This window comes from Notamacropus eugenii, chromosome Y (assembly GCF_028372415.1).
Source record: "Notamacropus eugenii isolate mMacEug1 chromosome Y, mMacEug1.pri_v2, whole genome shotgun sequence".
Lineage (NCBI taxonomy): Eukaryota > Metazoa > Chordata > Mammalia > Diprotodontia > Macropodidae > Notamacropus > Notamacropus eugenii.
This window is the reverse complement of record NC_092880.1, coordinates 12,866,952-12,879,954: the sequence shown is the minus strand read 5'-3', so window position 1 is coordinate 12,879,954 and position 13,003 is coordinate 12,866,952. Positions and strand designations below refer to the sequence as shown.

The window sequence follows — 13,003 nt, the reverse complement described above, 5'->3', positions numbered from 1 at the left end:
CTTACACTCCAAGAATATCAAAGACAAAAAGAAAAGTCTCATATATGATTAGTTACCCACAGCATAACTTTTTGTGTTAATATGGAACTGAAAATAGGGAAGATGCCCACAAAATTGGTAATTACTAAACAAAGCTATGACATGACAAAATAATTTGCCATAACAACAAATATGAAGAATTCAGAGAAACATGGGAAATTATATGAACTGATGCTGATTAAAGTAAGCAAAAACAGGAAAAATTCTGCATAAAATATAAATTGAAAGTACAAAAACAATTAAAATTGTACGTGTTTGTAATAACCACATTTAGCCTTGGAGAAAAGTTAAGAAAATGTAGCAGAAGAAAGAAAAGAGTAGCAATGAAACATTTTAAAACAAGAAGGAGTTTTTAAAGGGACACAGAAAAGAAAGGACGAGCTTGTAATATCATGTAAAATTTCATATATATACTGTATATATTTACATGACATAAACACACATAAAAACTGTATTCAGTAAGGATTCAGTTTCATATGGAATCATTCTTTTAAAAATCTCTTGTTGTAACCATCCTTCCAGCAAAGGTGGTATTGACTGCTTTTCAAGGGAGCCTGAATTGTTAGACTATATGAGGTGTATTTCTTCTCAATTTCAAAACTATAATATCTAAATCCCTCCAACTGCAATTTAAGTTGGGTTTCTCAGGACCTGTCTTCATAAGCCACAAATACAGTTAATCTTGGCATATCTGGACTCTGGGGCTCATTAAAGCAATCTTTTAAGAGTATGGAACTGTCAAAAAGACATGATCTTGGCTCAGACCTCAATGGATCAATGAACTTTAGTTTGCCACAGTATTTACCTTTAATCCTTAATGCATAAAAATATATCATTGTTAATGAGGGAGATGAGAAGAGACAGTAAATGCACTAACATAAATCCATTCCTACTATTTAAAAATTCACTCAGAGCATAAATTCTACTAGCATACACTCAGCATTGTTATAACCTTAATTTCAAGAAGACATTTGACAGGCTGATGATTGTTAATAAGTATTTGTTCAATTGAATTGAATTGATATTCACAAAGCCAAGACGGGAGATAAGTGGGCTGAATGATAACATGAGCCTTAGCTCATCCCTCCTCCTACTTTTCTTGAGAACATCACCATCCTACCAGTGAGCTTTGACTCTTTATTTTCTTTATCCAAGTATAAAGTCTTGCCAATTGCACCTCTCCACTTTTCATATCATTTCCCTTCTCTACACTCTCATGGCCACCACACAAGTTCACTTTCTCATCATGTCTCTCCTGGACTACAACCACCTCCTAATTTGTGTTTATAGCTAGCCTCTCATCATCAATCCATCCTCCACACAGACACCAAATAAACATCCCTGAAGTAAAGAACTCATGATTTCATTCCTCCATGCCTCCCACCTGCTTTTAAGATAAAGTACAAACTCTTCCACTTGAAACTTAAAGTCACTCACAAACAAAATCACAAGAAAGAGTCAGCACCCTGAACACTTCAGAGATAATACACAGGAATAAACCCAACAAAGAAGGCTTCCAACTATCTGACCAGAAGTAAAACAAACATAGTTACCACAGACAAATGGGTTTTCAAAGGGAAGGGGTTCCTTAGCAGCTGCCCGGAGTCTCCTCTGGACAAACATTTCCAATAGCTAATTCCCAAAGTAAAGCCTTACCTCAGAGCTGGAGGGCAGGACTCCTTAACAAAAGATACTGAGGTCTACTAATGGGAGGGGAAGATCTTTAACTCTTCCCCCCACCCACTGTTAATCTTAAATTACCATTGCACTAAGGAAATTGAGGCACAGAGATAAACAGACTTGGCCAAGGTCATAGATCTTACACAGACACATACACAAAACCAACAGAGAAACTAGCCTACAAAGAAGTATCTTCACAGAAAAGGCAGTGTTACTACAGAGAGTTAAAGAGCAAAAAGCACTTCTCAAAAGAACACTGGAATGTATGCTACCTAATCAAAAGAGTCCCCTTGGTTGAGCTTTTCTGGGCCTTGCCCAATGACCAGATAACTTGAGATTCCTTATACCCCTCCTCAAAAATTTGGAAAATACACTCAGTGGTGAGAATGGATTTAGACAGTTTGGATTGGGGTGGAGGAGGAAGGCAGAAAGGATCCGGGGCGGGGGCAGGGGGGGGGGATGAAAAGAGAAGGCAGTGAAGACTATTATCTCCTTATTGTGGATAAGAACACTGACTACCAGCTTTACCCATAAGATACCTAGAGGCAAATGGCAACTACAAAACTGTGATGGGACCTGGGTTCCAGGATCCATGACAAATACTAATATTATTAATAATAATACCTACATTTATATACCACTTTAAGGTTTAAGAAGCCTTCTCAACATGTCTCATGTATCTTAAAAACAGCACAGATATGTGCTATTATCTTCATTTTACAGATGAAGAAACTAAGGCTGACAAAGGTTAAGTGTCTTGTCCAAGGTCACATTGTGTCTGAAGCAAGATTCAAAATCAAGTCTTCCTGACTCCAAGTCCAAAACCATCCACTGTACCATCAAGCTGCTACAGAAAGAAATGAGTATGACACTCAAAAGGTCAAAGGTAGGGAGAAAATGGTATCTAATGTAAGGAAATAACGGAATATAACATCTGAGTAACAACGTTATTTATTGATATCTTCCAGTCATGGAGTTGAGCATATAAGTGGTCACTGATATTTAGGACAGAACTCTGAAGGGAATTTTCATTCAGGTTGACAAAGCAGAAGCTAAAAGCCTGAGTACAAAGGCATCAAGTAGTCCTTTGTGATAAGGAGAACTGTGAGATTCACATCTCCTCCATGGAAAACACTGCCCCACCCACCTACAGGCAAAAATTGAGGACTTTAGACTCAAGGCGTAAAATCAAGTAAAAAAAGAAAACAAAAAGTGGTGGATTTGAAATTTGAAAAGCTGAGTGAAGATCATTTCATTTCTATATAGTACGTGTAGTTTCCTGACTTCTTAAATAACTGACTATACACACACAGATAAGTATATTTGTATATACACACACACAACATGTCTGTATTATCAAGAGACAATCACAACTTGGTGAAACTTATGTGAAAACTATGTTTATTATATGAGAAATTAACATGCATGTGGAACCCAAACAGTTCATAATCCATACACAAGTTTGCATATTTATAGCAGTACAAAAAAGGAAGGATAAGGAAACACAAATCTCACCCTAAAGGGGCATGGCACAGGAGGGGAAAACATGCAGTAAAGGCAAGTAAAAAAAAAACACCTCTGGAAGTGGAGGGGCAAGGCTATGGCAAAAACACATTCTTTTCCCTTGGGAACTGCTAGACCATGAAAACAGGATGATCTACAAGGATCCCAGCTGCACAAGCAGTTTCTCAATCTAATACAGACTGACTGGTGCCTGTCATAACACCCAAGACCTTCCACACAGGAGGAGCTGGTGAGGGAGGCTTCATTCTCCACACATTCAGGGCCTCCTGCATACTCTGGGTCCAGTGTTTCGGGATAATATGGCAACTCAAAAAAATAAGTTCAGGCGACTTCTTAACATTCCTTAACAGTATATATGTGTGTGTGTGTGTATATATATATACACACACACACATATGTATAAAACCTTAAACTGTATACATCATGCTAAAAGCCTTAGAATGGATGATGATATATATAGGATCCCTTGTAGTTCTAAATCTATGACAAATTTTATAATAAAAATATCATTCCCCCTTCTTGAAGGGCTTTAAGTAGAGACCACATAATCATATATGAGATGTGTTATAGTAGAGATGTCTTTTACATACGTGTTGAACCAAATTGCAAGTAGAGTATCTTTCTATTCTCAAATTCTATGACTACAATTGAAACAGAAATTGAACATTCAACAGAAATTGAAATAGAAATCACCTAATCTAAGTCCTCCATTTTTCAGAGGAGGGTAGCAAAGGAGAAATAAGGAATAAGCAGCACTGAGATCAGCCTCTTTAGCCTTGCGCTGCCCAGGATTTAAACTGAGCCAAAACCAAAACAAACACAAAACTGGCTGTCACACTAGAGGCAACAAGTAAAAAGAGAAACCACACAGAAGACTCAGCTTCAGCACAGAAGAATAATGACTTAAGAGGAAAGTCATCTCCTTCTGCAGGCTCAGAGAAAAAAATTAGGGCTCAAGTCATTGCTTACACCATCTCTAAGGAAAAGGGGTTGTCTTTCCCCTACTTCTGCTCATCCATTAACAGACACTGTAACATGCTTTATTTATCTTTTTAGGCCAACATTTTTGCTCACCTGAAGTTTTACATTATACTGTCCTTATGAAGAAAAGGAGGAAAAAGACAACCTCATTGTTTTAATAGTGTGGTTGCTTAAATATCCAGAGACAAAAAGGGTAGAGTGGAAGCCACATTTATAGTATGCTGTAAGTCAACTGCATTCTACAGTCTCCCTCTCTAGTGACAACCGTGAGCATTACATGTTAGGGCTCTTGCATTCAGAATGATGACAATAGGAACATAGAGGAAGGGATAAATTTGATAAAGATTTCATGAGGATAGAAAAGAAGCTGCCTCAAATTAGCCTGTATTTACTTATCTGTGTAAGTTCCTCAAAGTCAGTGATTATTTTTCATTTTTGTCTTTAGCAGCATGGTACCTTGCATATAGGAGGCATTTTCAAATGTTTGATGAGTGGAACTTAGCTGATATTGTAGAGAGAAATCACACTAATGTAACATCAGTGTTACAATAGCTGAGGTCCAAACATGTTAGACCTGTGGCCAAGGCAAAGAGTTGACGCTGGGCAGTAATAATAGTCTAAGGAGGACAAGTGGTAAAGAATTTTGTGAAGAGTGGCGGAGGAGTTAATAAAGCACATATTAAGAATTCTGAATTCCGTAGGCCTCATTGAGAAATGCAATGACAAGAGCAGAAGATTATTATTATTCTATTATCAATGTACAGGACAAAAAGAGATAGAAGCAATTCATAAGACTACGCACTAACTAGATGGAATTGACTATACAGCCTTTTAACTTAGTGAAAATAGACAGTGAAGTACTAACAGTATGATTTCAATAGAGCAAAAGATGATAATGCTGAAAATAAATTACTCCAAAAATTATATTACATATTATTAACCTAGATTATATATATGGCTAAAAATCATAATATAGAGTATATTGTACATACTAAGATTGCGTTTGAACTTCATTGCCAAAGAAGACCATGCCATCAGAAAAATAATGACATGACTTGCACTTGACTTTGTTCTGAGTGAGGGAGGGCTGTGCAGGTCACCAGCCTCACTTCTCCTCCACAGCCATCTGGGTCCAGTGGTCAGACATCCAACAGGGAGACTGGAGATGACCCAGGAAGCACTGGGAGACCTTGGGCCCTTCAGGCCATGGTCTTTTCAGGTACTCACTTAGGGTGAGGCAATGCCCACTCATTGAATAGGTCTGTTTAAGAAGTAGACAGGGCGTGGCCCCTTTAATGAGGCAAAGAAAAGAAAGACATCAGGCTGGGAGGGAAACAGCAACAGTTACTATTGATAATCACTCAAAAGCAAGGAGGGTCAAGAGGAGCCCTTAGGCAGGGCCCTGTGGTGTCCCAGTTTCAGGGTGCAATAGGTTTAAGGTTTGGGGAGAGGACAGGACAGCACAGAACAGGAGAAAGGGACCAGGAAAATCCAAGTCAGCTGGGCACCTTTATATACATTTTACAAGGTATACTTTATACAGATGTATGTATATGTGCATATATATGTATTTGTTATAAAATATTACATATTATATATAAAATGTATATTCATTGCAAATTATAACTCTGTATTTGGCAAAGTGACCTTTTATGAGATTCTAATGATGGCACTACTATTAAAATTTCCAAGTTTTTTCCTTACTGTAAAACTACAGAACCCATGACTAAGTTCAGCATAGAGTAAATACCCTAATATAGGGTTAACCAGTATATCATTTCACACACTTCTATTTCCCATGTTCTATTCCATTCATACATGCAGAAAGTGAAAGAATGAAAGAAAAAGGATGCATATTAAGAGTATGCTACCCCATAATACAATGAGAAATAATGACAAGGAGCAAGGCTCCTAACAAGAAAGCCCTGGATTCAAATTTCACTTCTGACTCATTGGCAAAGCCCTTAATTTCACTAGTGCTCCAAGTAACTCTTAAAGACTTCAGATTACAAAATAGTTGGTAATTGGAACTGACGGAGAAAGAGAGAGACAAACAGGCAGACAGACACACGGAGAAATCTCACCTGCATCCTATTAGTGACAGCAATTTTAACACAAAGTACCTAAGTCAGTGAGACCTGAAAATATGAGTATATTTTATTTAACCCACTTTATTGAGTTAGATGATAAATATTTACTAAGTATGCACTATGTACTGGGCCTTGTGCTAAATACAGGTGATACAAAAAAGTCAAAAGAGCCCTTGCTTTCAAGGAGCTTAGTCTAATGGGAGAGACAACATAAAAGCAACTATGTGTAAACAATCTGTACGCAGGATAAATAATCAAGAAACAGAAAGCACCAAGATTAATGAAGATTGGGAGAAACTGGTAGAAAGTGGCATTTAAGATAAGACTTGAAGGAAGTCAAGGAAGCAGAAATGAAGATTTTTCAGGCATGGGGGAAAACCTATAAAAAAGCCCAGAGTCAGTTTTCATCAAGTGTCCTCTCTGCTCTACTTTGGCTTCCCACACGCACATACAAACTGCACCATCGTCTGGTAATTGCACAGAACTCAAACATTTTAGAAAACAGTAGACATGTAAAACAATTACCAAGCTCTCCACCATGTCCCTGGGTGCCACTGGATACGAAATGCCATTGATCTTAACCAATTCTAAGCTATTATTTCCTTGTTTTGAAACATATAGGTAAAAATCATTAAGTATATCTTACTTGCTGTATCACCCATTAACAGTTTGTTCTCTAGAGATAATAACGAGTTCACATTTTCTTTTCAACTTTATCTAATTTGTGCTCACTGGAGTTTTTGCACATCACAGTAAGAGCCCAGTATTTAGAATTCAGCCCTTTCTCTAGACTGTGCTAAATGATTTCTGACAAAGATGACTGTAACTCTGCCTGCCTTTAAGCTGAACCATAAAAATTGATTATAAAGGCAGTTAGCAAAAAAACCTGAAATTCTATACAAAGGTAAAAATCATAAAAGTAATAGCGTTCATGCTATCACACAGAAGCGTGCTGAAGTACAGGCATATGCCCTAACCATATGACCTAGGGAACACTGGTTTTTGTTGTTGTTTTTTTTTTTAAATGAAAAAAGGGTGGAGGAAGGTTGCAAATAGCTTCTTCTGGCTGCTACCAAAAATCCCTAACGAGAAGTAACAGTACTAGAACTGACTGCAGTTTGTCCTAGAAATGCCAAGAGGCTTAGCCAAAAGGGACTGGGTTGGTCAGTGATTCACCACTGCCACAATCCTGTCCTTCTCTAATGGAAATCAATGTACCACGAAAAAAATTACATAGCCACTTAGTTCATATTCATTCTCCATAATGCAAGAATAACTAGCTACAGGAAAAAACCTTCTGAAGCAGTGGCCTCTAAATTTTTCTCTGTAACGCCTTTCCACAAAAAAAAAAATTAAAAGGTTGAAAATATTCCCACCTTTTTAGGGAGAACTATTGCAATCTGGCATCATCATTATTACCATTATTATTCATGAGATAAGAAAGGTCAAACTAGAATGAGAAGATAAGGGGCAAGGATAGCAAAGCTATAACGGAGTTGATGGCTAGAAATAAACATCTAGCACAAAGTTTCCACTGTCACTTAAGAGGACACACAGTCTAGAGGTGTTCTTTTAAGTTTCTTTGTCATGAGTAGAGGTAACCAGGTACTCCCAAACTCTTTGTCAGAACATCCGACCATGCTGCAAAGGGGTGAGGAAAGAACATAGAATATGGAATTAGGCAGACTAAAGATCAAATCCCCAGACATTCTGGGTGCTCTCAGTGACCTTGGGAAAGTCACTTAACCTCCATAGGCCTCAGTTTATTCATAAATAGATTAAATAATCTGAGGTAATTCCTACCTATACCACGGTCCCATGCAATACAACACAAAGACTGTCAAAGGATAAACCTGAGTTAAGCTCAGAAAGGTTTATCACCAAAAGTTGGCTATCTAGTAATAAGCTTCTATGAAAAACAAAAAGCAACAAAAAGTCATTAAACTTTCCATTTAGGGATGTGGGGTTGCTAATTTGCATTGGGGTCAGACTAAGGAAGTCAGGAATTATATTGGAGGGGGGAAAATATGATGAATTAGGTGAAGAACTTGCAGTTAGAGAATATTCAGAAGTGGCCAAAATGTACCCCTAAACATCCCATCAAACATGCCTGTATAAATCATTTTCTATGGCCTCATAGCTTTCTGTGAAGCTGTTCAATTAATTCCAAAAGAATGGTACGCCCTAATAACTGATTTGTGTATGCATGTATGTTTTTTACAATGTTTGGAAAGAACATGAATCTCACTTAAGCCTTACTGTGAACCTCTACAATTATTATGCTCTCCATTTTCACAGGTAAGGAAACTGAGGCCAAAACAGATTAAGTGACTTAGTCAACAAGGTTACACATTGAGTTAAGTGGCAAACCCAAGATTCAAAACAAGATGCTCCAAGTCCAAATCTATTTCTCTTTTTTTTGCCCATTTTCTCAAAATGTGTTTATCACTCTCTAAAGTAGAGAATCTGACATTTACAGTTGTTCTTACAACTTCTGCCACTCATCTGCACTTACTCATCAATGTCTTCACAGAGCAGTTTTTAATCCAGTATATTATGCAAATTGTTACTTTTATATAGGTATGCACATTTATATTATACATGTCCACATACTACGCTAAGTTCTACCTCTAAAAAATTTCTACTCTCAATCTCCCTTGTGATCTCACCTCATGAGACCGTTCTTGATGCCCTAACATCTCTATAGAGAAAATGCTAATTCTTTAGAAAAGTAGTGTATTACAAATAGAAGAGTCATATTTCTAAAATTTATGGTTTTCTTGACCTGATGGGAAATGATCACATTAATGCATCGTTCATGGAGCTACAGAATTGGTCTGGCCATTCTGGAGAGTAATTTGGAACTATACCCCAAAGTCAGTTATTCACTAGTGATAAACTTCTATGCAAAGCAAAAAGCAAAAAAAAAGAAAAAAATCACTAAACTTTCCATTTAGGGATGTGGGGTTGCTAATTTGCATTGGGATAAGTGAGACTAATGAAGTCAGGAATTTGGAGAAAGTGTTTAATTATATTATATATACCCTTTGACCAAGCAATAGTACTACTAGAGTTATTTTCAAAGAAATTTTAAAAAATGAGGAGCAAGTGTTCATGTAAACAAAAGTATTTAATTCAGTTCTTTTTAAAGTTACAGCGTACTAGAGAGTAAGGTTGGACCAAACTATGGTACATGAATATATTGGTTCTGTAAGAAAGAACAAAAAAAAAAAATACGGATTCAGAGAAAACTGGGAAAGGAATGAAATAATGTAGAAGGAAGTAGAAACAGGAAAAACAGTTTTACAAAAAGAGAGTTGTTTAAAAAAAATTAAAAACAAGAATGCAACAAATAGCCATAACCCGAAAGTACTTAATACAAAACATAGTGCCGAATACCTAATTAACTGAAAATACTTAATAAGAAATACATTTTTGGACATGGTGGCTGTGATAGTTATGTATTTGAAGTTTTTGTTTAAAAACCAGCAAGTTCTACATGAGAAATTTACAGTTTCATATACAATCTTTTCCTCTTACTTTTAGAAATATTTGCCTTATGTGGTGTTTTTATAAGAAAGAGAACTTAACCCCCCCAATGGAAGTCTTCCTCCATTTGCACCAGGTACATAAAAGAAAGTGCACTCCTCTAATCCACTCTATCCTCCTCAACCACTTTCCTCCAAGCTTTTTTCCATTTTTCGTCCTTTTTGTTTCATCACCATGCTTCAGATTCCTTATGTTCTTCTAATTTTGTGCATCTAGAACAGTCTTCCACTTCATATTAGCGGAGTCCTCCCACTGCACTCCCAGAGACATGTCAGCACTGGATGGAACTACAGAGATTATCTATACAAAGGTCTTTATGTCCTTGATAAAGAAACTGAAATCTAAAAATCAGAAGTGACTTTCAGGGGGTTTATGAGGTTGGATGGGAAAAAGATCAGGTCTTTATTTTCATGAAGCAACCCATAGGTGAAATTTATCATTTCTTTCAGTTATGAATTTTTTTTAATCCCCCCAAAAGGTCTACAGGTTTCAGACTGCCAAAGGGGTGTATGAGACAAAAAGGTTAAACATTCCTGTTTTGGACTGTTACGCAGGGTATTAGCTAGCATGTGTCCCTATGTCAGGCTCAGCGGGGGGTGGGAGGGCGGACCCTGGTCCAAGGGCTTTGGTCCCTGGATGGCCCTGCCAGCTCCCTCAAGGTCTACGCGTTGGACAGCTCCCTCAAGGTCTACGCGTTGGACAGCTCCCTCAAGGTCTACGCGTTGGACAGCTCCCTCAAGGTCTGGGATACTCTCTATCGTTTCCCACTAATCACTTTCGAAAATACGTGGACCGTTAGATTCTTCACATGCCCCTGTTTTGTACATAAACCCAGCATCATCCTCCGTCTGTTGTTCGTTCTCCTAAGGACCTCTGCCCATTTTTGCCAAAGCATTGCAATAAATCCTTTGCCACTTGATTAAGAGGAGCTTGAGGGTATACATTCATTCCAGGCCACTCTGCTTTGGCATTGTTGGGGTCCCAGCACGCCAAGCCTCATCATATACAAAATGTGCGTGTGTATGTGTGTGTAAATATATATTGTTTAATACTAATGTGACGTCATATCCAATATCCCAATCACCTTAATACAGTTTTAATCTATATATGATATTTAACTATTATACATCATATAGCGCTGTAAAGATCTCAGTGAGGTTTTAAGGTTTATAGCCTAACCATGCATTAAGACACATGTAAACACATAATGCAGTAGGTGCAGATGCACCTCCACATGTATGACACACACGTGCATATACAGCACATCTAGTGTACGTGCGCACGCGCACACACGCCCTTGAGTCAGGTAGTTAAGGGTCCCAAACACCTTCCAGACTCCCCCACAAATCGGAGGCCCCTCTAATCGTTACGACCCCGTTGGTTTTGACAGCTGCGAACCTGACGTCCCGAGAAGGAAAAGGGTCTGCCCAGGGTGACACGGAGGTTCTGAACCCGCACACTCCTTCCGGTTCTGTGAAACCTGGACCTCGGTGCTGGAAGGAAGGAACCAACCGTGTGACCGCACCCCCGAACCCCGAAAGCCTTTTTGCATCCCAACCGCTTCAACAAATGAATACTTAAGGTCCTCACAGTTAACAATTAATAAACTGATGTTGCTATTGATAACGTTTAATATAAAATTTTGGAATAATCTCTTTGTTCTCTCTGAAGCAGACTCAGAGAATGCCTCTTCCTATGTCAGCAACAGCCAGCCAAGGCCGACTCTGCACTCCTTGGGAGACCTTTAACCTGTGACATATCTTGAATAATGGGACTCTCCTTTGTATCTTATTATCTATAGACACATACTATGTTATGACATATCTTGAATAATGGACACATACTATGTTATGGGATATTAATGGTAAAGAAAAAATAGGCATCCTGGGTTTCTATTGAACATGGTTTGCCGTTTCCTGCGTCAGTTACCTGTTTGGGGCAGGAAGCCTGCCACTTACTAGTGGTGGGATTTCCTTACCACCTGGGACGTATGTTTACCCAGCTTGGAATCTCAAGATTTGACTGACATTGCTTTGTTAATTGTCTTGTCTTACTAAATTTATGATTTGTTCAACTAGGAGAGTTCCTGTCTCACGGCAAAATGTATATAAGCCAGAAGATTTCTGCACTGGGTAGCCAGAACATTTCTGGCTCCATAATGCATTATGTAACTGTTTTCTTTAGTAGGGAATTGATGAATTAATTAATTAAATCATAAAATGTATGCATTTAGCCTGCTGCCTTTCTTTAACCAGGTTTTCAGGTCAACAGTATTTATTCCTCATTTACCTCGTCTTAAGGAAGAGAAGCAAGCGCTGGGTCAGCAGTCCGGAGAGATCACAGAGGCAGAGGAACAAGAGCCTGGGTGCCAAGGTCCCTCTTCACCTGGGCAAGGGGAGAAACAGGCGAACTGCAACTCCCAGGAGTCCCGGGAGGCTTCCCTTTTCTGATTGGCTGGCAAGTCTGAAAAACGGCCGTGTCTCCCAATCGGCGGGGGTTTCCAGGCAGAGTACCTACAACGACCAATGGTAGGAGAGAAGTACCCACGTGTTCTAACTGCGCGCCCACCCTCGGGCGCCTGAGCTGCGTTGCTCCGCTGGTCTAGTTCTAACGAACTTTGAAGCACGTGAAGCTGTTTGGTTTTGTTTTTTAGCCCGTGTTCCCGAAGTGACTCCCGCAGATCCCGTGCTTCCTCTGGGGAGTGAAGCCGTCCCGCAGGCACGTCAGCTGCAGATTGTAACCAATGGGGAGAATGCGCTCATTAATGCCGTTCCCCGGCAACCACAAGCCCATGAGCCAATGAAAAGGCGTCCCGTGCCCGGGAGACACATTCACGCGACCACGGCTGTACCGCTGTGTGTAATAGGAGGGCCCTGGGCCCAATCGCGTCCAGTCCCAAATGGTATAAATTACCTTTCTCCCCGCCCCCTGACCCTTACCCCCCTCTCCGGCCTCTGACCCTACCCCCCTCCCCGGCCTCTGACCCTACCCCCCTCTCCGGCCTCTGACCCTACCCCCCCTCTCCGCCCTCTGACCCTACCCCCCCCTTTCCGCCCTCTGACCCTTACCCCCCTCTCCGCCCTCTGACCCTACCCCTCTCTCCGCCCCCTGACCCTACCCCTCTCTCCGCCCCCTGACCC

At 39.5% G+C, this 13,003-nt stretch overlaps 1 long non-coding RNA gene across 9 annotated transcripts in view; it reads right to left on the bottom strand.

The window, feature by feature from the left end:
- Positions 1-12,771, bottom strand: part of LOC140516648 (uncharacterized) — a 155,087-nt gene extending 142,316 nt beyond the window's left edge. For all 9 annotated transcript variants that reach the window (XR_011971406.1, XR_011971405.1, XR_011971404.1 and 6 more), the window contains exon 1: positions 12,153-12,771. This is a non-coding gene — a long non-coding RNA (uncharacterized lncRNA). The remainder of the gene's footprint in view (positions 1-12,152) is intronic.
- Positions 12,772-13,003: the final 232 nt, after the last annotated feature.